This window comes from Chiloscyllium plagiosum, unplaced genomic scaffold, assembly GCF_037043375.1.
Source record: "Chiloscyllium plagiosum isolate Xiang-an unplaced genomic scaffold, Cpla_swu_hap1 HiC_scaffold_23, whole genome shotgun sequence".
In the NCBI taxonomy this organism is placed as follows: domain Eukaryota; kingdom Metazoa; phylum Chordata; class Chondrichthyes; order Orectolobiformes; family Hemiscylliidae; genus Chiloscyllium; species Chiloscyllium plagiosum.
The window spans coordinates 33,969,708-33,997,589 of NW_028270161.1; the positions used below are offsets into that span (position 1 = coordinate 33,969,708).

General features: G+C 39.0%; 1 long non-coding RNA gene across 1 annotated transcript; it reads left to right on the forward strand.

The window, feature by feature from the left end:
• Nucleotides 1–255: 255 nt before the first annotated feature.
• On the forward strand, nucleotides 256–27,681 carry LOC148145867 (uncharacterized). Its single transcript, XR_015761217.1, has 3 exons — nucleotides 256–287; nucleotides 22,081–22,146; nucleotides 27,304–27,681. It is a non-coding gene; the product is annotated as an uncharacterized LOC148145867 (long non-coding RNA).
• Nucleotides 27,682–27,882: the final 201 nt, after the last annotated feature.

Here is a 27,882-nt window from a genome sequence, read left to right on the forward strand (position 1 = left end):
CATTTGGCATGAGCTAAAATATCTGGCTGCTGACTACAGTAATGCATAAATAATATTAAACCAAGTATTCATCTTAATGGATGCTGGTTTTAGCAAATCGATGAGGAATATATCAAGGTTCCAGCTGACTGTACAAGACCTGTGCTTCAAGTACTGATAACACAATCAACTTGTGACACCACTATAAAACTAGCTGCCAGTCATAATAGTCTGCTTACATTTATTTTCAAAGTACAACAATATGGACTTCAGTGCTTTTTAAGTAATGGGTGATTTCTCAATTTTAGGCAAGTTTTAATTTTGGGGAATCCATTTTTTGAACTTACAACTTGAAGTTTGCAAAGTACACAGTGTATGCTATCATTGTAAAACTGTATCGCATTAGTCCATTACTGAACTCATAAAAGAACAAAGTTAACTTTACCCTTTTTGAAATAAAATGCAAGTTGATGGTTACTATAAAAATAAATATATATTTGGAGAAAAATAATTAATACTTGACAGAAAACATAGCTTTGTCAAGGGCAGGTTATGTCTTCCAAATTTTATTGAGTTCTTTGGCAAGGTGACACAGGCAGTGATGAGGGTAGGGCTATGGATGTTATATATTTGGAATTTTGGAAAGGATTTGGTTAGAAAATTAGTAAGGTTTGGGATTGATGGGTCCCTGGCAGCATGCATTAGAAGTTGGCTAAAAGATAGAAAACAGAGGAGAGATATAGATGAGTATTTCTCAGATTGAAGATGAGTTGAATGTGGTGTTCCTCAGGGATTGGTGTATGGATCCTTGGCTGATGGATGTTGAAGGCAAAATCTCTAAACTTGTAGATCACAGTAAGTTAGAGAGAATAGTGAATTCTTAAAATGATGCTGAGCAACTTCAGAGGGATATTGACAAATTGGCCACATGAGAAGCCACCGGACAGATGAATTTCAATGCAGAGAAATGTGAGATAATGCATTTTTAGTCATAGAGATATACAGCATGGAAGTAAACCTTTCGGTCCAACTCTTCCATGCTGAGAGATGTCCTAAATAAATCTAGTCCCATTTGCCTCCAAACACTTATTGTTCATTTACTCATCTGGATGCCTTTTAAATGTCGTAATTGTAACAGCCTCCACCACTTCCTCGAGCAGCTCATTCCACACAAAATGTTGCCCCTTAGGTCTCTTGTAAATCTCTCCCCTCTCACCCTAAACCTATGCCCTCCAGTTTTGGACTCCCCCACCTCAGGGAAAAGACCTTGTCTATTTACCCTATCCATGTCCTTCATAATTTTATAAACCTCTATAGGTCACCCCTCACCCTCTGACGCCCCAGGGAAAACAGCCCAGCCTATTCAGCCTCTCCCTATAGCTCAAACCATCTAACCCTGGTAACATCCTTTCAAGTTTCATAACATCTTTCTGATAGGAAGGAGACCAGAATTTTGGTAGAAGAAACATGAGGAGACAATACAGCAGGGTCAATGGTACAGGAGCAGATGGACTGTGAAGTTCACGTGCACAAATCTCTGAAGGTCACCAGGTAAATTGAAATAGTTGTTAAGAAGGCTTATCAGATCCTTAGGTTTATAAATAGTGACATAGAATAGAAAAGCAGGGAAGTGATGCTACACCTCTGCAAATCAATTGTCAGACTGCATTTGGAGTATTGTGTCCAATTCTGAGCACCTTATTTAAGGAACGATGTTAAAGCCCAAGAGAGAGTGTAAAGGAGATTTATTAGAATGATACCAGGAATAAGGGATTCTAGATACAAGGAAAGATTTCAGAAATTGGAGCAGAGGAGATTAAAAGGTGACCTTACTGAGGTGTTCACAATTTTGAACAATTTTGACAAGTTATAGAAAGATGCTCACCTTCACTGAGTTAGCATGTCAGTAACTAGGGGGTCACAATTTCAAGATTGTCAGCAAGAGAGCTAGGAGAGAGATGAGGAGAAATATCATTACCCAAAGAATAGTGAGGATTTGGAATCACTCTCTGGTGAAGTGATGAAGGTGATTCCATGGGAGGTTTCAAAAAAGAGCTAGATGTGTATTTGAAAGTGATGATATTTGAGGGCTACAGCGAGAAGACTGGAAAGCAGAATTAATGGGGTCGCTCTTTCAGAAGCCAGAGCAGATACGATGGGTCAAATGGCCTCCTTTTGTACTGTAAAATTCTATGATTCTACAATTCTGTGTACTAATGCTGCTAATAGCCCAAAATAACTAATGTAATTTAACAAATTCGATTATTCCACATGACCATGTGATGACAAAGGATTTGCTATTCTCACCAAACTAAAATAGTATTTGGAATTTTAAAATAGATCGGTTTTAATTATTAGAAAGTGGGTAATTTAAAATCTTAAAGCCAAACATCAAATGCAAAACTTAGAGAGTTAATGGATAATGACTCTCATTGTAAATTGAGTGGTAAATAGTATATGATCATGAACCTATTGTTAACAGTTTCACCTGAGTCAGAAAATTCAAGTTCCATACTCAAGACCTAAGAACAAATGTCTAGGCTGCTGTTCCAGTATGGTGTTATCCTCTGGATGAGGTGTTTTAATATAACCTTGGCTTGACCTGCTCTCTCAGATGGACATAAAAGATCCCATTGTAAAAAACTCAACAAAGAGAGGCAATGTATTCCTAGTCTCCCGCAGCCTGCTTCACCAAAATGGATTTTCTGATCTTTATCACACTACGAGAGTTTTATTTAAGCATTGGCTACTACATTCCTACATTTTCTCCCTGAGTACATTCATAATCGTAGTTGCTTTGGGATCCCCTTGAATATTGTATTGTCCTTTGAGTGAAAATTCCATGTGTTCTGGTTTAATTATATTTAGTGAGAGTATTTAGGCCAAGCTTTATTTGCAATGTCCCAATACAATGTAATATCCACCACTAAAGAACTGTCTAAAATGATTGAATCTTATACAGTAAAAATTGGCTTTACACATTTTCCACTGATCTTCATTTCTTGTCTTGGATATGATTACACCATATTTATAAGATTAAATTTGTGTATTCTCCAACTTTACTTAACTCTTACTACCCACAGTGAGTAATGATAAAGATTCCATTGGCACTTAATAAATTGGCACCAAGCTATTGCAGGGAAATAGTACTGTACATATCAAACTTGCTGTATTGTTGTGTCAACACACTTCTTTGGTGGCACTTTATAATGCATGATCCCAGATTTATTCCATCACAAACATTGGTCATGACAGATCCATGCCAATACTTCACTGCAATGTTAACTAGTTCAAAAGGCTCCCCGCAGACAAACAGCTGGGTACTTTTCTTATTTAAATTGGGCATAGCGGAGAATTTCACATGCCTGTCATTATGCATTACGAAAATCCTGTTCGAAAGAAAGCAGCTGCGATGATATTGCACATAGATTTCAACCATTCAGTGTTCAACTTTGTTGAAATTTTAATGACAATACTGATTTATTTATGATAATGATTACTGATTTGTTCAGATGGGAATATTAGTTGTGTTGGCATGTATTGTGATCTATTCCAGTCAATTACAATTCTAAAACAAAATGCAACCATCACCTTTCCCTACCCAGGAGGATTTTCTCACTGTCAAAGAGGGAAGTGCCAAAATCTGCACTGAATATGGTATGATTGAGCCTTGAGTCTAATAGCAAGGATGGACAACTTTGGATTAACTAGCAGTCTACAGCAGTGAACATGTGTGCAAATTAAAGCAAAATCAGAGGCCCTTTGCTATATAGTTAACTACATCATATCTGTTATAAGACCACTTTGAAAAAGCATGATTGAAAAGAAATAATATTAGTACACATCATTTCAATGTTTCAAGGGCACTTGAAAAGAATTGAATAAATACCTGGCATGCATCATGTTTAAAGCTAATTGTAGAAATAAATCCAGAGATTAATGTGAGTGATGAGCCGAAGGGAAAGGAGAAAAAGACATCACAAAAGAAGAATGAATTCACATTTTCTGCTCCAGTTCATAACTATATTTTGCAAATGTTCCCTTTTACATCATCTCTCCTGCAACATACTGACAGGAAAGATATCCTACAACTACAAAACTTTCTCCATGTCGCACAGGGACAGCTGAGTACAGTACTTAATTCCTAACTGAGTGGATCAGAAATACCACAAAGCTTTCCCGGATGGAGCTGAATGCTCTCCTTCAGCTTATTTCCTCTTAACCTAATCTAATCTATTCACTTTCTTCCTAAAGCACACATCATGCTTTGTTTTTCATTCATTTCCCATTACAAAGAGCATTGTTGCTTTATCCATCATTTTAGGAGAGAAAAGTATAGGTTGTGTTCTCTGAAACTCTTAAATAGAAACTTGAGAGAAATAAGTACTAAGAAATAAACATCTATTGTTCAGGCATGTCTCATGTTTTAAAGAGGAGAGATGTGTAATTGCAAAGAAGTCTCCCTTGAATCCAGAAATGCATATGAGGATCATGATGTGTGATGATGATCTCGTGCTATTTGCTTGCCAAAGCCATATGCCAAGTTCTTGCTCCCTGTCAATTTACATGATTCCTACATTCAGCTATCACTAATTGTAAAATTTACAGTCTCATTGGGAGGCCCAGGTTCAGGACCATATAAAGCCAGCCAACACCTGTTACAGGCAAGGGTGTTGCTGGTTTGGACAAGTACAGGAGCTGCTTGTGGAAGAAGATATGAGGATGAAGAACAATATGTCATGATCCAACAGCACAGAGGTCATACTCCAAGGTTTTCTGAGTGTGCACTGAATGCTCAAGGATAGGGAGACTCTGCAATCAAACTTTGCAAATGTAATAGGACCAGATAGCTATAATAGTCAACACCAAGCATCCATTCCTGATGACCTGGATATAGAGTGGCAAGAGTTCATATACATCACTGTCGTGGTCAAGGTTAGTGCTTTCATCTTCAAATACCATCAACAAATTTCCAACTCTGTTCAATGCATCATTACCCCATTACTTACCTGTCACAATTTCTAAGAATCATGATACTTACCTAATAGTTTTAGTTTCACTCACCATCACATACTTAGAAAACATCTGCTGTAAGCTCATTCCTACATCTTCTTTTGCACACACTGCCGTTTTTCAACCATGTCAGCCACATTATTAACATTCATTGCACAGGACTCACAAACACACTTCCCTCTTACCTGCAGGACATGTTGCCACATAACTAGAGTTAGCAGAGCTAACCAGGAGTTGTATGTCTCCTATGGAGGGGATGGTGATGACCTATAGTGAAGCAGAGTCTATCACCACCTACATGATTGAATCCTTACATATCCTTATACCAAATCTTCCTTTTCACATTGTAGTATGTATAAATAATTTAGACTTGAATCTTGGAGGATTCAGAAAGTTCACTGATGATTAAAACATTGTTGGTGTGGTAAATAATGGGGAATATTACCTTAGATTACAAAATGGGCTAATAAGTAGCAAATGGAATTCAATTTAAATAAGTGTGAATACTTGAGCAGGACAAACAAGGCAAGGGAATACACAATAAACAGGATCCTGGGAAGCACTGAGGATCAAAGGTACGGCACGGTGGCACAGTGGTTAGCACTGCTGCCTCACAGCGCCAGAGACCCGGGTTCAATTCCCGACTCAGGCGACTGACTGTGTGGAGTTTGCACATTCTCCCCGTGTCTGCGTGGGTTTTCTCCGGGTGCTCCGGTTTCCTCCCACAATCCAAAGATGTGCAGGTCAGGTGAATTGGCCATGCTAAATTGCCCCTAGTGTTAGGTTAAAGGGGTAAATGTAAGGGTATGGGCGGGTTGCGCTTCGGCGGGTCCGTGTGGACTTGTTGGGCCAAAGGGCCTGTTTCCACACTGTAAGTAATCTAATCTAATCTGTACCTTGGTGTGCATGTCCACTGGTCCTTTAAAGTAGCAGTACAGGGAGATTAAATGATTAAGAAGACATATAAGATATTTGCTTTATTAGTAGAGGCATGGTGTTTAAGAGCAAGAAAGTTATGCTGGGGTAGTGTTGAAAGTTAGTTAGGCCACAGCTAAAGTATAGTATGTGATTCTGGAATCCACAACCTAGAAAGGAAAGGAGATTTACCAGAATGTTGCCTGGGCTGGAGAGGTCTAGTTATGAAGAGAGATTGGACAGACTGGAATGTTTTCCTGAGAGCAGAGGAGGCTGAGAAGGAACAGGATTGAAATACACACAATTTTGAGGGGCATAGATAGAGCAAACCATTAGCAGGAAACCATGGCTAATTTTGAATTGTAAATTTAATTTGTAAGTTTTATTTTGTATTGGTTTTTATTTTAGTATTAAGCTCTGAGCATGTGCTGTAATGCTCAGTAGCAGTGAAACAGTTGGGGAATGGCCAGATTGGGATTATGTTTATTGATATCACAATCAGATGAATTGATCAATGGCAGTGCACCAGAAATGGACTGCATTGTTTGCATCCTCCTTAGCTATTTGCTATATTGCCTTCGGCACAGTTTGTGCCCTCATAATGGTGAGGTTGTGAAGCATGCAGAAGATCATTACAAATTGTGTGAGTGCTATCTGTGAGCCAGGTTGTCAAAGGAGAGTCTTTATTCCCCAGTGGCCATCCTGTGCTTTGTCATTGGTGATTCAAAACTTATAATTGCAGCTGATGCCACAGAATCAAGGAATTATGTGACCCTTCATCTGGCCATTCACAAACTGAACACTGAGGAAGTGAAATCCCTTTCACTAGTTTAATTCTCACAAATATATATGCAGCACTTGCAAAGAGATGTACATAAAATCAATAGCATCCTGCTCCATAGAGAAGCCTACAATTTACACAGATTCATGCACTTGCTCTATCTGCTTCAACCTGACAAGAACAAATCAAATGTATTCAGCTTCACTGGAAGACAGAGCCTTAGTAAGTATATTTAACAGTAAATGATAAACTGGGAGATGTTGCAAATAATTCCTGCTTCAGCCTCAAAAAGAAAGAAGTTTGTGACTGTGGTCACCTTCACAGCTATTGGCAATGCCACCACTGTTCGTAGACTGCAGTTGCAGCAGGTGGGAGATTACGGAGACAAGCACATTTGTGAAGTTGACATGTTTAAAGTACCGTTTCTTGCTGAGGTTTTAGGCTAAAAAATTGTTAAGTGTGTACCCTGAGGAAATATAGCTTCCTGTCAAAAGCCCCTACCTCAATCCTCATTCCCCCATCACCTTCCATCAATGTGTCCTACTCTGTGTCACCTCTGGTCAGTCTTCTTGCCATTCCCTTAATCTTTGTTAAATGCACATCACTGAACCTATGTCTAAAACCAAGCAATTTATACAGACAAAGTCCTGCAGCATATGCCACAGAACTCCCTGTAGACTTTATCAATTTTAGGCAGCTTTAGAAAGACGCCAAGCATTTACTTGTACAATTGTACCAACAGTCAGTGGGAAGGAACTAACCTGTAAAGTAGTTGAAATAGCATTGATGCATGGGTTATGCTGCTGACTATGTTCAACTCTGTGAGGATAAAAAAGGGCGATAATCTATGCTGAGCTCCAAAATGACAACATGAGTGTGAACATCATATTATATGTGAGTGGGCATCATAATGCTATTTTGGAGCAAAATAACACTCATAGCATTGATAAACTCCAGGAAAAGGAGCTGAACTTTGCACCCTAATTGTTCATATAAATTTAATTGATTGCTTTCAACTGTGGTTACATTTCCGGTTTAAATTTTAAAAATATCCTATTTTCTAAGCACGAGAGAGACTAAATAAAAACATTTCATTTAACAGAGCCTCATTGTCTTTTGTTTATTTGCAACAAATAGAGCACAATTTACTCAATTTAAAATTGCTTACATTGAATTATCAATTAATTCAAATTAGAAACAAGCCAAAAATACCTGCTGTGCTTAAATTGCTCAATTCAGCTGGCTCGATGTTGCTCGTCATTTAAATTTCGACGTCAGCAATCAAACATTTCCCTTAATTCCTCAAGTCATCTGTCAATTATCCTGATGTTTCAGAATGTAAGGTGAAAGCTTAAGTGCACCTCTCCATCCGATTAAAATATTGCAGAAAAACATAGTCCAAATGCCTGAAGCATTTTAGCAGTACATGGCCTGCTGAGAGACAGATCTGTTTTAGCAAAGCAGGATGTCAGCTGGGCCTTATGGATGAAAGACAGGATGTTATAATTGGGTGAATGCGAGTAGCCCTCCATTAGCTTTATGGCACTGAGCAACATATTACTCTCAATGCAGTGATGCGGCACAGTGAGGGCAACAAGGGAGATCTGGACATCTATCCTCCTGTCCTTCAAAGAGAAGGCAGTGTTTTGGAAATGGAGCCCACAATGATCATTTAGGGAAACAAATTGAAAAAAGAAATTAATCATGCCATAACAATAACCAAGATAAAAACAAAGAGCATGAACTGCCGTGAATGAATAACATAAATAATATCTGAATTGTGGAGAAGCATGGGAGTTTGCAATATGTCACTTGTGGTATTCCAGAAAAAAATTGTTACAGAACAACAGATTGAAGCTAACCTTACCCAATTGTGGGTGTGACCTTCAGGGAAATGTGGAGCTGTATGCCTGGATCCTTCTGTATGTTAATGCCATTTAATGGATACTTTCCTCTTGCACTAGATCTTGCAAAATGTAACACCTCACATTTGTCCAAATTAAACTCCATCTCCCATTTTTCCACCGAATCTAGTCTATTGATATACTGTAGTATCCTTTGGTAATCCTCATCACTATCCACAGCTCCCCCAAAATTTTCTGCTACCTGCAAACTTACTAATCAGGCCACCCACATTCTCCTCCAAATCATTTGTGTATATTCCACACAACAGAGGTCTCAGCATTGATCCCTGAGGAACACCCTGGTCTCACATCTCTAGTCACAAAAAGCCCTTCAACTACCACTCTCTGTACTATATTTACATTTCCTCATGTTTTCAATGTAAAATGAATTGATTTCATTGCCAAGTCAGTACCCCAATTGTATACATTTATTTATTTCTATGATTTTATGGTCAATTTTCTTACTAAGCAAGATCAAAAGGAAATAATTTCTTAATTAAAAATTTTTTTTTCAAAAAGTTTGCATTTTTCGATTCACAAACAAAAAAAAAGCAGACGGAAGAGTGTAAGTATTAATTATCACAGTTACTCAGATTGGAAAAAGGTAAAGTTGATTGGTGCATGATTGCTGAGATCACTGTTGTTTACTATTTACGTCAATGACTTGGGATAAGAAGTACAATTTTAAAACTTATGAAGGCATCAAATTGGAGTTATCATTAAGAGTGGATGACTGAAATGAAAGTGGAAAGTTTGATAAAATTGCAGAATTGATTCATGAATGAATTTCAACATAGATATATACATTTACATCATTACAGGGATAGCTTCTGAGTCAGAAAGTTGTGAGTTCAAGCCCTGCTTCAGGAGTAGAAGTAGGGTAACAATCTAGTCTCACACCAGACAAAAGAAGCATTTGTGGGTCGAGTCAGGCTGACACAGACCCAGAGATTTAGTTTTTGCTTTCAATTGTTGAAGTTGGGGGGTTTTGGAGTTGAAGCTGCTAGAATTAGCTCTCTCTCAGTTGCTGCAAAAAGCTACTGGTTTCACTTGGACTGCAGATAGCAAGTGATGGGGATCTGTTTTGCTGAATTTGCCTTTGCCGAGGGCATATTACAGGATGCTACTGTACTGGAATAGTTGATGAGTAGCAGCTAAAATATATATTATTTTGTTAAATATTTTGATGGAGTTAAAGTTATGTTAATTTTCCTTTTTTTTATTTTAACTGTGGTGTAAGAGTAAAGTGTGTTTTACTTAAAGCCTAGTAGTCTAACCAATCAAATCACATCTGAAATACAGCACCTTACACTTACCTTTAAATAAGAAATAAGTTAGTGTCTGGGCTATCTTTTTGATATATTTGGAAGGGATTCAGTCTGGTCCATAACACCACACAAACCTAGAAAAATAATTGCTGAAATGGGGTGAAGACACAGAAGATCTGTGGATACAAATAGACAAAATCACTAAAAGTAGCAACTCAGATCAATAAAGCTAGATAGAAGAAAAAAGCAAATAAGGAACTGAATTTCATTCCACAGAGGGAGACAATTAAAAAGCAATGAGGCTAGATTAAAGAAGTATAAAAGTTTGGAAAGACCACACTTGAATACTTCATACAACTTTAGACCTGATGTTATAAAATGTTCCAATGCTTTAGGAGGGAGTGCATAAATATTCATAAGAATATCACTACAATTGAGAGGATAGCCTTATAGGGAAGGTTTGAATGGTTGGGGCTCTTTGTGTATAATAAGTGATTGAAAGGTGGCTTGATGGAGGACATTCAGATGATGGAAGAACAAAGAATAATACAGCACAAGAAGAACCGCTTCATTCACCAAGACTGCACCAATACATGATGCTTTTCTAAACTAAAAACCTTTTGCCTTTACACAGTCCGGATCCCTCTATTCCCTGCCAATTCATATATCTATCAAGATACTTCTTAAATGTTGTTATTATGTTCATCCCACCACCTCCTCTGGCTCTGCATTCCAGTTGTCTAGCATCCCCTTTATAATAACCTTGCCTCTAACGCCTCCTTTAAACTTACATCCATTTACCTTCAAGCTATATCCCATAGTAATTGATATTTCTACCCAGGGATAAAAGACTCAGACTATCTATCCTTTCCATGCCTCTCATCATTCTCTAAACGTATATCAGATTGCCCATTATACTGCAATGCTCAAGCATAACCAAAGGTTGTCCAATCTCTCCTCATAGCTAATTCTCTCCAAATCAGGCAATGTCCCAATAAGCTTTCTCTGTACCCTCTCTAAAGTCTTGTTCTGGTAGTGTGATGACCAGAACTGTACACAATATTCTAAATGTGGCCTAATTAAAGTTTTATGCAGCTGCAACATAACTTCTATATTGTTATACTCTGTTCCCCAACAGATGAAGGCAAGCATGCCACATCCCTCTTGACCACCTTATCCAATTGTGGGTGTGCTTTTCAGGGAAATGTGGACCTGTATGCCTGGATCCTTCTGTATGTTAATGCCATTTAATGGATACTTTCCTCTTGCACTAGATCTTGCAAAATGCAACACCTCACATTTGTCCAAATTAAACTCCATCTCCCATTTTTCCACCTAAGTCTCTAGTCTATCGATATACTGTAGTATCCTTTGGTAATCCTCCTCACTATCCATAGCTCCCCCAAAATTTTCTGCTACCTGCAAACTTACTAATCAGGCCACCCACAGTCTCCTCCAAATCATTTGTGTATATTCCACACAACAGAGGTCTCAGCATCCATCCCTGTGGAACACCCTGGTCACACATCTCTAGTCACAAAAAGCCCTTCAACTGCCACTCTCTGTCTTCTATGACCAAGCCAATTCTATATTCAAGTTACCAACTCACCATGGATCCAGTCTTAGTTTACCTTTTGTATTAGCCTGCCGTGAGGAACCTTGTCAAAGATATTGCAAAGTCCACCTACAACATCAGTCATCTTGGTCACTTCCTCAAAAAACTCAATCAAGTTTGTAAGATATGACCTTCCCATTCGGCCTATTGCTAATATCTCCATTCTTTTCCAAATATGAGTCAATCCCATCCCTTAGAATCTTTTTGAATATTTTCCCTACTACTGATGTAAAGCTCATCAATCTGTAATTTCTCAGATTATTCCTGTTGCCCTTCTTGGTCAAAGGCTGTTGTTAGGACCTCTCCTGGAACTAAAGGGAATATAAAGATTTCATACAAGGGCCAACAATTTCCTCACCTGCCTCCCTCAGCATTCTGGAATAGATCCCATCAGATTCTGGGAACTTGTCCACCTCCATGCTTTTTGAAATGCCCAAAACCTCTTTTTTGATATTGACATGCCCCAGAATATCAATTTACCCCTCCCAAGACTCACCATCCACCATGCCCTTCATCTCTGTGAATACTGATGCAAAGTGTTCATTAAGTACCTCACCCACTTCCTCAGGCTCCACACATAAATTACCTCCTTTGTTACTGAGTGGACCTACCCTTTCCCTATCTACCCTCTTACTCCTTATGTATGTACTAAACACCTTGAGATTTTCCTTATTTCTGTTTGACAAACACACTTCATGGCCCCTGTTAGTCCTCTTAATTCCTTGTTTGAGTTCTTTGCTGATATCTTTGTATTCTTTGAAAGCTCTATTTGTCTTCAATTTCCTAAACCTTACATGTGTCACCTTTTTCTTTTTGTCTAGGCTCTCAATGTTTCCTATCATCTTATTATTATTCTTGCCATTCTTTTTCTTCAATTTCAGGGGAACATGCTGGTCCTGAACTCTAATCAATTGGCCTTTAGAAGTTTCCCACATGCCAGATGTGAATTTACCCATACACCTGCCCCCATTGACATTCCCCAGTTCCTGCCTAATATTGTGGTAGTTAGCCTTCCCACAGTTTAGTCCTTTCTCTCAAGGAATACTCTTTTCCTTATCCAAAAATAATTTAAAAGCTTACAGAATTATGGTCACTGTTCCTGAAATGTTCCCTCACTGAAACTTCCATCACCTGGCATGGTTCAGTACCAGGGCTGGTATGGCCCCTTCCCTTGTTGGACTATTCACATATTTTTTCAAAAAAATGTCTTCGACACAACTATAAAAGTATTCCCTATCCAACCCTATTGTCACTAAGGGATTCCCAGTCAATATAGGGGAAGTTGCAATCACACAACATCAACTCTGTTTGTTTTTAATTTTTTCCGTAATTTGTCCACATATCTGTTCCTCTACTACCTGCTGGATGCTGGGAGGCCCATAATATAATTCCAAAGTGATTGCACCCTTACTATTCCTGAACTGTATCCATATGGCTTCACTGGATATGCCCTCCAAGCTGTCCTCCCTCAGTAGAGCTGTGCTATTCTCCATTATCAGTAATATAACTTCTTCATCTCTTTTACATCCTGATCTACCTTGCCTGAAGTCCCAGAACATTATGCTGCCCATCTTGTCTCACTCTCAGCCAAGATTCTATAATAGCTACAACATCACAGTTCATCAAAGCTCTAACTTCATCTGCCTTACCAGCCATACACCTTGCATTAAAACAAATACACCTTAGACCACCAGTCCCATCACATTCAGTAACCTCCCCCTGTTAGTTCTTCCTCTTAGACTTACTGGGTCGCTGACTCCTCCTTAATAATTTTACTTGGTGAAGATTTTGATAGGAATGATGCAAAGCTGGTTTCACTTCTGGGAAGACCAGGACTAGATGCTGGAAATATAAAGGGCGCTGCAGGCAGTAGGATCATTTTTGGATCTCAGACCTTAATTTCCTTCCCTCCAAAACTGTATGGTTCCTTGACATTAAACTTTCCACCTCCAAGAAAAGCAACCCAAGATGGAAACGCAACTGCAAACTGGCTTAACTTTGTGTTTCAGGTTTTCCTGGTGCTCCAAAACCCACCTACACACTCATGTCAAACCTGTCTCCAAGTGGCTAGGAAAATACTCCCCACAATAATTACTAATAGATCCAAGAGAGAATTCAGAAGAAACATCTTTACACCGAGAGTGAAAGAATATTGAACTAATGACCATAAGGAGCAGTTATAGTGACTGTAGATGCTTTTAAGGGCAAGCTGGAAAAACACTAATGGAGAACTGAAGAAAGGAATATTATCATAAGGTTAGATGGAGAGAGCTGCAAGAAGGTCCAAGTGTATAAAGACACATATGGACTATTTTCATTAAATAGCTTATTTTTGTGCTCTGAACCAAATTTAAGGAAAATATGCTCATGATGTTACTTTTAAATGAAACATTTGCTGGACTATAATGTCCGTTAGAATTTTGAAAGGAATTAGTTCAGAAATAGTTCAGAAAGGAATGGGCAGAACCTTTAAATCTTGAGAGGCTCTGCAACTTTCAGTAACTTTTCCAGAAAAAAAATGAATTTTACAATCCAGCAGATACAGCCCTTTATATTTTGTATGTTACGACACTTTGGTGTTTATTGCAAAAAAGTGACTGAAATCATTTAGTGAGATTTCTGATACCCACTGACAATGTCTGCACCTCCCAATTCTTTCGAATCTTGGCAAATAAAACAAAAGGGTCTAACACAACAGCAGCAATTGATGTTTAATAAATACTACCAATTTGCTTTTAAGGTTCACAAGTGCATGCTGGTTTCCAAATGTGGTTTGCACACACATTTCTAGAAAATTTTGATATACTTCAAGTATCCTACACTGATTGTCATTACATCAAGGTAGAGTAGGGCATCTCTGGACTAGTAATCTAGAACCCCATGCTAATATTCTGAAGGCATGGCCTCAAATCCTAGCATGGCAGATGGTAAAATGTAATTGCAATAAGAATCTGGAATTAAAAAGCTACACTAAGGGTGACACGGTGGCTCAGTGGTTAGCACGGATGCCTCATAGCCTTAGGGACCCAGGTTTGATTTCAGCCATCGGCAACTGTCTGTGAGGAGTTTCCATATTCTCCCTGTGTCTGTGCGGATTTCCTCTGGTTTCCTCCCACAGTCTAAAGATGTACAGGTCAGGTGAATTGGCCATGCTAAATTGTCCATTGTGTTAGGTGCATTAGTCAGAGGGAAATGGGTCTTGGTGGTTACTCTCTGGAGAGTCGGTGTTGACTTGTTGAGCCGAAGGGCCTGTTTCCACAATCTATGGAATCTAATCTAATAGCAATCACATAACCATTGTTGATTGTTGTAAAATGCATGCCATTCATTATCACCCTTTAGGGAAGGAGATCTGCTATCTCGTCCAGTTTACAAAACCCAAAGCAATGCAGGTGAGGTTTAACACATCTACAAGGTAATTAATGCCATCCTAGCCAGTCATGCTCATATACCATCAACGAATATAAAAACAAACCCCAATATTTGTTTAATCATCAATAGGCATAATGCTTTATCTAGCACTGGAATAAATTTTTCTCCCATTTAACTTGGAACTTTAACACCAAATCTCTTCAATTCCTTGGGAAGAAGTGGTAAATTTTGCTGCATAGGTGTTTTTGTACAGTAGCGCAAGTAGTAACAGTAACGCCACTTCCAATGTCTTTCATTCATGGGATGTGGGTGTTGCTGACTGGGCCAGTGTTTATTGCCCATTCTGAATTGTTCTTGACAAGGTGGTGGGGAGTTTCCTTCTTGAGTTGCTACAGTCCATTTGAATTAGGTATATGCATGAATAGAGGTGGAATTCCAGGGTTTTGACTCAGCAATGCTGAAGGTGATATATTTCCAAGTTAGGATGGTGACTGGCTTTGAGGAGAACTTGCAGATCATGGTGTTTCCAAGTATCTGCTGCTCTTGACCTTATGTTGTCGTGGTCCTCTACTGCTTATGAAAAACACTGCTGCTGGATAAGAGTGGCCTTTCACTAAAATTGACAGTTTCTGTGAAATTCTTTAAGATTTTGTGCTGTGAAATTACACCAACTATGAATCTATTTAGGTTCTCTCCAAGCTACTTAATGTAAAGTTTTGACAACTAGAAACTACGAGTGTTATCCCATTACTTCACTTCTTTTTATTTTTTGTTTCAACTTCTTTTATGTTCACTTCATCAGCAACTTCAAAAACACTTGTATCTTCCAAATCAACTATTTTGCCAAATACTAACGATAACTCATGCGAAAGCCAAATTAATTCCATATCGAAAATTCAAATAAACGAAATAATAACGGTGACAATCCTATTGCTAATTCATTTCAAGCAATCAATATTCTATTGATTGAAATGAATTAGCAATAGGATTGTCACCGTTATTATTTCATTGATTTGAATTTTCGATATGGAATTAATTTGGCTTTCGCATGAGTTATCGTTAGTATTTGGCAAAATAGTTGATTTGGAAGATACAAGTGTTTTTGAATTTGCTGATGAAGTCCATGTTTAAAAAATGTCCATTTTTAAAAATTGTTCCTGCTTGACAACATGTCTTCTACCAAAACCAATAATTTAACTCAGTTACATTTTGTAAAATTAGAGGTGGTACTGGCATATTAACTCACTTTATGACCTTCATGAGAGAAAGGAGTGTTGTTCTTCCACAGAAAGTATATTAAAAGAGAAGCATAATTTCATTTTTTAGCCAGCATCTGCAGGAAACAATTATTTTGCTCTCTCTCTATATACAGTTCGATGATTCATGTGACAGTTAACTGTTTGTTCAAGAGCTAGTTGAAATATATTTGTATTATTCCAAATGTTACTTTGCAATTCGCTCCACTGAAATAATGTAAAATATAATGTACCCAGAAAGTCCTTATTCACTTTATAAATGGCAATATTTTGCAAATAAGATCTTATATCCTTTATGAGGCAATGTTTACAGAAATACTTCACATTATCTTTTTGATTAGGTTTATTATAAAGTCCAATGTACATGTTCACTAACTCTAGGAATGGATTAATAATTGTCCAAAGTTGGAGAAGTAAATCACTGATATAACCCATATTTGAGATTTCTTGAGCCTTCTATTCATTTCTGGCAAACATTGACTCTTCAAATTACCTCCTACCTTCTTATAGTTTCAGACTCCCCGTTCAGCATTTGTCAATCTAGGGTCTTAAGTGTACACACTTCTGGTTAGATCAGTCCTGGTTACAATATTTTTTTAATTCTTGGGTTTTGCATCCAAAAATCTCTTGCTCAACAATAAAACATCACCATTCCAGTTTGGTGCAAATCCAGTACAAAGCAGGAGGCATGGCTAGTAAGTTTGCAGATGACACCAAAATTGGTGGCGTAGTGGACAGTGAAGAAGATTATCTCATAGTATCGACGAGCCTTGATCAGATAGGCCATCTGCACAGTGGCAGATGGATTTTAATTTAGATAAGTATGAGGTGTTGTATTTTGGTCAGGGAAACCAAGGGCAACACTTATACAGTTAATGTTGCTGAACAAAGAGACCTAGGGGTGCAAGTACATAGTTCCATGACAGTGGAGTCACAGGTAAACAGAATGGTGAAGAAGATGTTTGCTTCATTGGTCAGAACACTGAGTATAGGAGTTGGGATGTCATGTTGCAGATCTACAGGACATTGGTGAGGCCACTTTTAGAATACTGCGTACAATTCTGATCATGCTTCTATAGGGAAGATGCTGTTAAACTTGAGAGCGTGCAGAAAAGATTTAGAAGGGTGTTGCAGTGACCAGATTTGAAAATGCTGGTGTTGGACTTTATTCCCCATGATCAACATCCTTCCAATTGCCATTGACTGGAACTGACCTGGACTCACCATATAAAGATAATGGCTACAAGAGCAGGTATTGGACAGTGACCAAAGAGTTTAAGTTACAGGGAGAGGCTGAATAGTCTGGGCTTTTTTACCTGCAGCATCAGAGGTGGAGGCGTGACCTTATAGAGGTTTATAAAATCATGAGGGGCGTGGATGGGGTGAATAACCAAGGTATTTTTCCTAAGGTGGAAGTCCAAAATGAGAGAGCATAGGCTTAAGGCGAGAGGGGAAAGATTTTCAAAGGACCGGAGAGGTACCTCCTTCATGCAGAGGTTGGGTATGTGTTTGGATCAAGCTGCCAGAGGAGCTGGTAAAGGCTGATACAGTTATGACATTTAAAAGACATTTGGATAGGTATATGAACAGGAAGGGTTTAGAGGGGTATGGACCAAATGTTGGCAAATAGGACTACATTAGATTGGGATATCTGGTGGGCATAGACAAGTCGGACTGAAGAGTCTGTTTCCATGGTGTATGACTGTGACTCTACAAGTCACACCACTGCAATAGACATGCACTTTTGGGGATAAATGACTTTATTTTATTTTGTGGTATTGGTGCTCTTAAAAAACATGTCTGACATCTGATTTCTTGTTAAAAAAATACAACTGTGTCCCATAAATGATCATATAACCAATATTCCTATTGGCTAAAGAATAAAAAAATGGTTAAAATGTTAAGTTTAGGATGAGGAGGTTCCTAGGGGCTGGTTCTATGTTCAAGCAGTTTAATTTTAGGTTTTAGAATAAGTAGACTGCAGAGAGAAAACATGTCCTTTAGAGTTCAGATGAAACTGTTGTGTGTTGCCTAAAAGACTCTAAAACTCTACTAGGGTGACTCCTAAAAATGAATTGTAGTTCTGTTGTAGACAACCAGAAACAGAGCAAGAGAATGAGGTGAGACAGAGAAGGATGTGAGCTGAAGATTTTTAGATGTAAAAGCTTGACATTAAAGAATATTGGAATCAAGATTGCTCTACCAGAAATGTGTAGGCTTAAGACCCTAAACATGCCAATGTTGAACAGGGAATCTGTAAACTAAAGAAAGGTGGGAGGTGATTTTATCAGAAATGAATAGAAGACTCAAGAAATCTCAAATATTTGGAACAGTGTTCAAGTAAAGTGGTTAATAATCCTTTTTTTTCATAAGTGACTCACTGGAATTTATTCAAGGTGTACGTCTCATGAATATCAAAGAAAAACTGATTTAAAGATTGGCACGACTTACTGAGCTATCTCCCTCGCGACTGAATCTACAGAATGTTATTGCAGTCTGATCACAGTTCCCAAGTGCAATGGCTCAATACAAATTTATGTGGATTTCACACAACTCAATGAAGCAGTTGCTGGAGAGATTCTTCTTATGTTCAGTTTTGTACAGTGGAAGTTCCCACTGGGAGAATATTTACAAATTCAAATGCCAATAGTAAGTTTCGACAGGTCTCTCTGGTTGAGATTTCTCAACTCCTCACTACCTTTATTGCTCTTTCAGTAGATGGTGTTGTGACAGCCCACCCTTTGGTATCACTTCTTCTTCAAGAGTCTTTCCAATGCACTTTGTCTAATATTCTAGACAGATTAGATAGCATCATGCGTCACATGGACAATATCCTGATGTATGCTGAAACTAAGCAGCTCCATAATCGGAGATTACATGATGGTCTGAAATGTTTTCAAGCAGTGGGTCTTGCACTGAATGACAGTTATGAATTTTCTTGAGATTCTATTTATTTTCTAGGTCACATCATCAGCGAGGATAAGGGTATGATGAACAGCAACTCCTAAGTTAGTGCACAATCTGCAACTGTTTCTGGATAAGGTGAATGATTTGTCTCAGTTCCTCCACACCTTCAGAACCATTGATAAATCTCAAAAGGGAGTCACAAGCTTTGTGTTGGTCTACACAGCAACAGATGGTCTTTCAGAAGGTTAAAGACATGCTGACCCCCACCGATATCTTAGCCTACTACAATCCATTATATCCCACAATTATTGTTGCAGATGCCTCAGTCACTGGCTTTTCGGTAGTTCTTTTTCAGGAACGGCTGAAAGGATATCAAAAACCCGTACATTACACTTAAGAGTGTTATTGGATACAGAAACCCAGTAAGCTGTCATCAAAAAAGAGAGGCTTTCGTGGTTAAGTGAACATTTTTCTGATTATGTTTGGGCCTAAAGGTCATAATTAAGACTGATCATTAATCTTTGGTCATTTTACTGGATAAAATAGTTAGTGAAAATGCCTCCTTGTATAGAACAATTTCACTTCAGACTGATGAGATTTTCACACAAGATTTAGTTTGTCCAAGGCAAATATCAGAGATTGGCTGATGATCTCTCCAGAGTCACATTTTATATATGTAAATGTCTGACAATAATGATTTTGGGACTGATGTGCACTCAAATGATCAGGCAACAGCATTATCTTGAATGAAAGAAAGATCTTAGTCTTCATTATTCCCAAGTCTTGCACTCAAGGATGGTCTGGATCTCAGTTCATAGCCCATGCTATGAAGACTTGCTTCAAACACACACAACACTTCTCAATCATTGAGGATTGACTGGTTTTAGATGATCAGCTGGTGATTCCTCATTCATTCATGGCAGAATGATACACTTCAGAGGGTTCACCAAGTACACTTAGGCATAACAATTGTAGAGCACAAGTCTGTAAGTGCCATTTCATGGCCAGGGATTCCATAGAACATTTAGAAAACCTTGTTGACAATTGTATTACATGTGTCACATACAGAAATGAACCTTTCATTTTGACCAAATTTCCGAATAAACCTTAGAATCATTTGCATATGGCCACCTCATAATGATCAATTACTACTCAAGATGGCTGAGGTCAAAAGACTGACATCAACAACCAAAAAGAAAGTCTTATGGGAGATGTTCACCACCCTGGTATTCTAGATGTTGTTGTTTCCAACAACAGCCCACACCTTTAAAATGATATTTTTGAAATGCTTACATAAATTCTGAGCTTTCAAAATGTCATACATTTGCCTCCATACAAGCAGGTCAATGGACAGGCAGAACACGCAGTTCAGAGAGTGAAGAATCTGATGAAGAAAATTCCAGAATTGCTTACTTTGCTGCTAATTTACTGCTTCACCCCACTCACCTCAGAGGTGAAAATTGAAAATTCGTCTTCCAACATTACACTGCAACTTGCTTCCAAAGAAGAAGAGTACAGCAATTCAGTCTGCTTTCCAAAAGGAACACTGAATCAGGAGCATGCACAAAATGTTGTCTACTTTGGAAAATAGTTAACTGGTCTAGATGAAGGACCATCAGAGAAAGGGTACTGCCAAAAATCAAATGCCGAGTCAGTACTAACTGTATGTTTAGGTAGGAACCAAGGCACTATCTGTCACCATCAATATCATCTAACCCATTGTTCTGATCCACCTTGCTTACCACCAAAACTATCTGCTCCACCGAAACAAAGTCCTGTACCACTGGTGGTGCATCAGAAAGTGACACTACCTTTGCTTAATCCCGACTCATTCAAGATATGCTGTCAGCAGTTGAATTGGTAAAATCTCTACATGAGGAAGAATGCCTCATCTTCCGACCTGAGACCCTTCAACCACACAGCATCAATGTCAACTTCACCCATTTCCTTATTTCCCCTCCCCCACCTCATCCCAGATCCAACCCTGCAAATTTGCACCACCCTCTTGACCTGTCCTACCTGTCCATCTTCCTTTTCACTTATACAATCCACCTTCCCCTCTACCCTCACACTATCACCCCTAAATTGCATTCACCTATCACATTCCTAACTACCTTCCCCACCCTCTTGCTGATGAAGGGTTTATGCCCGAAATGTTGACAGTGCTGTCCCTCGGATGCTGCCTGATCTGCTGTGCTTTTCCAGCACCACACTTTTTGACTAATTGAAACCAGGAGAGAGAAAGAAAGTTCATCGACTTTACCTCATATGTTTCTATGCCTTATCGTGGACTTTTCTTGCCTACCTATTGCCACAGATGAATAAAGTCAAAGACTTTGGAGGGGTGGGAGAGATAAGGACAAAATGTACAGTAAATGTTGTAAAAAGTAGCAACCTAAGTAAACCATGTGAGAATATATAAAAGTCTTAATCAATGTTTTTGAAGGGGATAAGCTGGTGAAGAGTGTAATGTAATGGCTTTAGGACCTTGGAGCAACTTGTGGGCGGCATGGTGGCACAGTGGGCGGCACGGTGGCACAGTGGTTAGCACTGCTGCCTCACAGCGCCGGAGACCCGGGTTCAGTTCCCGCCTCAGGCGACTGACTGTGTGGAGTTTGCACCTTCTCCCCGTGTCTGCGTGGGTTTCCTCCGGGTGCTCCGGTTTCCTCCCACAGTCCAAAGATGTGCAGGTCAGGTGAATTGGCCATGCTAAATTGCCCATAGTGTTAGGTAAGGGGCAAATGTAGGGGTATGGGTCGGTTGCGCTTTGGCGGGTCGGTGTGGACTTGTTGGGCCGAAGGGCCTGTTTCCACACTGTAATGTAATCACAACTTAATAATTGTTATCAGCTACAGGAAAATAAATGGCAAAGTCAGAGTCGCATCACATTAGAATGAAGAGAAAAACACATTATATATAACAGTGTCCTTGCAATGTAACAATGAGCTCTGAACCTGGTATATCTCAAATTACCTTGTTTGGTTCCATATAGTGTGAACCTGTAATACACAGATTTCGACAGAAGCGTAAGCTTGAAGACAGTTCTTGACTTTGTCTTCTCTTTGACTAGTTTGTCTTGAAATGAAACCTGCATGTGTGGCCTGAAAACTTCATGACAAAAGACCTACTCACAAAGGTAAGGAAAGAAAAGTTCTGTGTTAATGGAGGTCAACTGATTCTGCTTGCAAATGCTTTATGATTGAGGTTTTTAAACACAAGTGATGGAATCCTATCTTTAAAGAAATGGTTAATAATCTTTCTTGTTCTCTAAAGTAATTCAAGGGACATGTAGAGTCATAAAGTTGTAGAGATGTACAGCATGGAAACAAACCCTTTGGTCCAACTCATCCATGCCAACCAGATATATCAAACTAATCTAGTCCCATCTGCCAGCACCCTGCTCATATCACTCTAAACTCTTCCTATTCATATACCCATCAGATGCTTTTTAAATGTTGCAATTGTACCAGCCACCACCACTTCATTTGGCAGCACATTCCATACACGCACCACCCTCTGCGTTAAAGATTTGCTGCTTAAGTCCCTTTTATATCTTTCCAGGGCCCTGTGCCCTGGATTCAGGATCAGTTCCTGCGGATTGGAGGGTGGCTAATGTTGTACCACTTTTTAAGAAAGGAGCGAGAGGAAAAGCAGGAAATTATAGACCAGTTAGCCTGACCTCAGTGGTGGGAAAGATGCTGGAGTCAATTATAAAGGATGAAATGGCAACACATCTGGATAGCAGTAACAGTATAGGTCAGAGTCAGCATGGATTTATGAAGGGGAAATCATGCTTGATTAATCTTCTGGAATCTTTTGAGGATGTAACTCTGAAGATGGACAAGGGAGATCCAGTGGTTGTAGCGTACCTGAACTTTCAGAAAGCATTTGATAAAGTCCCACATAGGAGGTTAGTGAGCAAAATTAGGGTGCATGGTATTGGGGGCAAAGTACTGACTTGGATTGAAAATTGGTTGGCTGACAGGAAACAAAGAGTAGTGATAAACGGTTCCCTTTTGGAATGGCAGGTGGTGACCAGTGGGGTACAACAGGGATCAGTGCTGGGACTGCAGCTTTTTACAATATATATTAATGATATAGACGATCATATTAATAGTAACATTAGCAAATTTGCTGATGATACTAAGTTGGGTGGCAAGGTGAAATGTGAGGAGGATGTTAGGAGATTACAGGGTGACCTGGACAGGTTAGGTGAGTGGACAGATGCATGGCAGATGCAGTTTAATGTGGATAAATGTATGGTGATCCACTTTGGTGGCAAGAACAGGAAGGCAGATTACTACCTAAATGGAGTCAAGTTAGGTAAAGGGGCAGTACAAAGAGATCTGGGTGTTCCTGTACACCAGTCAATGAAGGCAAGTATGCAGGTACAGCAGGTAGTGAAGAGAGCTAATAGCATGCTGGCCTTCATAACAAGACGGATTGAGTATAGAAGCAAAGAGGTTCTTCTATAGCTGTGCAGGGCCCTGGTGAGACCGCACCTGGAATATTGCGTGCAGTTCTGGTCTCCAAATTTGAGGAAAGACATTCTGGCTATTGAGGGAGTGCAGCATAGGTTCACGAGGTCAATTCCTGGAATGGCAGGATTATCTTATGTTGAAAGATTGGAGTGACTGGGCTTGTATATCCTTGAGTTTAGAAGACTGAGAGGGGATCTGATTGAGACGTATAAGATTATTAAAGGATTGGACACTCTGGAGGCAGGAAACATATTTCTGCTGATGGATGAGTCCCGAACCAGAGGACACAGCTTAAAAATAAGGGGTAGGCCATTTAGGACAGAGATGAGGAGAAACTTCACCCAGAGAGTGGTGGGTGTGTGGAATGCTCTGCCCAGAAGGCAGTGGAGGCCCAGTCTTTGGATTCGTTTAAGAAAGAGTTGGATAGAGCTCTCAAGGATAGTGGAATCAAGGGTTATGGAGATAAGGCAGGAACAGGATACTGATTGAGGATGATCAGCCATGATCATAATGAATGGTGGTACAGGCTCGAAGAGCAGAATGGCCTACTCCTGCACCTATTATCTATTGTATATTGACTATGCCCTCTAGTTCTGTACTCCCCAACCCGAGGGAAAAGACTTTGTCTATTTATCCTATTCATGCCCCTCATGATTTTATAAACCTCTATGAGATCACCCCTCAACATCCGATGCTCCAGGGAAAACAGCACCAGCCTGTTCAGCCTCTCTCTGTAGCTCAGATCTTCCAACCCTGGCAACATCCTTGTAAATCTTTTCTGAACCCTTTCAAGTTTCACAACATCCTTCCGATTGGAAGGAGACCAGAATTGCACGCAATATTCCAACAGTGACCTAACCAATGTCCTGTACAGCTGCAACATGACCTCCCAACTCCTGTACTCAATACTCTGACCAATAAAAGAAAGCATACCAAACGCCTTCTTCACTATCCTATCTACCTGCAACTCCACTTTCAAGGAGCTACGAACAACTCTCCACCACCACCCTCTGTCTTCTACCTTTGAGCCAGTTCTGTATCCAAATGGCTAGTTCTCCCTGTATTCCATGAGATCTAACCTTGCTAATCAGTCTCCCATGGGGAACCTTGTCGAACACCTTACTGAAGTCCATATAGATCACATCTACTGCTCTGCCCTCATCAACCTTCTTTGTTACTTCTTCAAAAAACTCAATCAAGTTTGTGAGACATGATTTCCCATGCACAAAGCCATATTGAGTATCCCAAATCAGTCCTTGCCTTTCCAAATACATGTACAACCTGTCCCTCAGGATTCCCTCCAACAACTTGCCCACCACTGAGGTCAGGCTCACCAGTCCATAGTTCCCTGGCTTGTCTTTACCACCCTTCTTAAACAGTGGCACCAAATTTGCCAACCTCTAGTCTTCCAGCACCTCACCTGTGACTATTGCTGATACAAATATCTCAGCAAGAGGCCCAGCAATCACTTCTCTAGCTTCCCACAGAGTTCTCGGGTACACCTGATCAGGTCCTGGGGATTTATCCACTTTTAACCGTTTCAAGACATCCAGCATTTCCTCCTCTGTAATCTGAACATTTTGCAAGCTTTCACCATCTATTTCCCTACAGTCTATATCTTCCACAGTAAATACTGATGCAAAATATTCATTTAGTATCTCCCCCTTTTTCTGTGGCTCCACACAAAGGCCACCTTGCTCATCTTTGAGGGGCCCTATTCTCTCCTTAGTTACGCTTTTGCCCTTAATATATTTGTAAAAACCCTTTGGATTCTCCTTAATTCTATTTGCCAAAGCTATCTCATGTCCCCATTTTGCCCTCCTGATTTCCCTCTTAAGTATACTCCTACTTTCTTTATACTCTTCTAAGGATTCACTCGATCTATCCTGTCTATACCTTACATATGCTTCCTTCTTTTTCTTAACCAAACCCTCAATTTCTTTAGTCATCCAGCATTCCCTATACCTACCAGCCTTCCCTTTCACCCTGACAGGAATATACTTTCTCTGGATTCTTGTTATCTCATTTCTGAAGGCTTCCCGTTTTCCAGCCATCCTTTTACCTGCGAACATCTGCCTCCAATCAGCTTTTGAAAGTTTTTGCCTTATACTGTCAAAATTAGCCTTTCTCCAATTTAGAACTTCAACTTTTAGATCTGGTCTATCCTTTTCCATCACTATTTTAAAATTATTAGAATTATGGTCGCTGGTCCCAAAGTGCTCCCCCACTGACACCTCAGTCACCTGCCCTGCCTTATTTCCCAAGAGTAGGTCAGGTTTTGCACCTTCTCTAGTAGGTACATCCACATACTGAATCAGAAAATTGTCTTGTACTCACTTAAGAAATTCCTCTCCATCTAAACCTTTAACACAATGGCACATACTGAAGAGCATTTGAGCAAGACTCAGATGGATTATCTAGACCGGGTTGATGTTACACCCAGAATAAATCATTAAATGGAACAAAAGGGAAAACTCATGGTGACATGGAAAAAGGAAATAAGGAAAATAATCATTTTTAGCAAGTGCATTTGGGAAAATGATAAATGGCCAGATCCTTGATCCATGTGCTCTGGAAATAGCACAAAGTTCTTTGTACTTGCAAAAGCTATTAATTGTATTCAATAACATTTTAAATACACAAGATTCCAACAAAGGGAAATGCATTTAAGAGAATTATTTCTCTTGGTATCATTTGAAAGAAGATTGGCTCAGGTAATGGGAGAATTCCTTGTTCTTTAAGTGGTAACATGAGATCTTTAATACTTATCTGCCCAAGTTGATAGAAACTTGATTTAAGAGCTAATCCAAAGGAAGTCACCTCCATTCAACAGGATGTCAGCCTAGATTTAAATCCTGGGAGATGGGCTTCAAGCTATGATTCTGGATTCAAAGGCAAGAGTTTGAGTAACTGACAAAGTAAATACTTGTCAAGCAGTGGACACTGAATAATTTCAAATGAGATAAAGAGTTGAAGACAAGTAGAGCTATTTACATTTTGAAATCTAACTCAGTTAAGTTTTTAAAGAACGACTGAAGAAAGAATTCTCTATAAAATAGAAGAAGAAAATATGCTTCTTTCCAGCCATAATTATTGTGAAAAGCAGCTTTAAGGAAAATAAAGTGTTGACCAGGAGTAATTATGCAGTAGAAGCAGTACTTTATTATATCAAATCTCGTTTTTTTTCCTGCCAAGGACACCTCCAATCCATCACAATTAACTGGTGCTTATGGTTTAGATATACATATATTTTTGAATGTGATTTTTTTGTAACTTGGTTTAACAAGACATCATGTACTTTTTAATCTTTAAAATACATGAATAGAGGTCAAAAAGCTAGTAGATAAGATGAAAAGATGACACTGAGTATGCTGACGTCGAGGTTTCCTTGTCCTGGCATAGCCTGTGCTCATACAATTAAATGGAAATGAAAATATTATTTGCCTGGATGCTAAATGTGGATACTGCTTCAGATGCATTAAATATAATCACATTGAAAGGAAATTGCCAACTTTTTTTTTCAAGAAACAACCATTTTAACATTTGCAATTTCATTAGCATTAACAGCATAATGAGGGTTATAAATTGGTCTTGGGAGGTTGCATGAAATGGGCAATATAAAAACGGCAGCTCATTTTGCATGCTGTATGATTTTATTTCCATTGACTTCGAGGTGAATTTACACAAAGATTACCTCCAGTATTCCAGTTTAACCAATTCAATTTCTGCTTAGTTGTGAGTTTTATTGTATTAAAACCTGATTTATAACTGAATTGGCAGCAAACAGATCAATGTGTTTCTGTTTATTTTAGAAAAAAGCTTATTTTACAGGGTGTCCCCAACTTTTGAAGCCCCAATTTCTGGTTACTTGCGAATGTGGTTTCATGTGGGATATAATTATGTGGATCCAACTGAAGAACATTCCCTGCACCTATGAATGAGGAGTTTATATTGCCATGTCTTGTGCTTGGATCTGTGCACAAATCAACTTGCGAATGAACTCAAGAACAGAACCCATTCAGAACCGGGGACTGCCTGTACATTTCAAAACAAAGTAAAACTCCTCTTTAACTTATCTTGTGATTTTTGTTTCTGGAAGTATTCAAAAAGTCTGGAAAAGAGTGAATGAGACAAAATAGTGAAAGAGAATGGACACTTTGAACTCATGTCTGAAATTAGTAAATGCGAGAATGCTCACACATTCAAGCGGGAAAGAACCTGTGATTTTATTTTAATGCAGCTTATGTAAGTTCAAAATATTGTTTCTTCAGACTCCGACTGAAAGGGAAATAAGCTCTTTTAATGGTTAATATGTTCTTTTGGTATTCCTTGTTTACAGAATTGATTAACATGCTGTATATGAATAAACCTATTTCAAACAAAGGATGGAA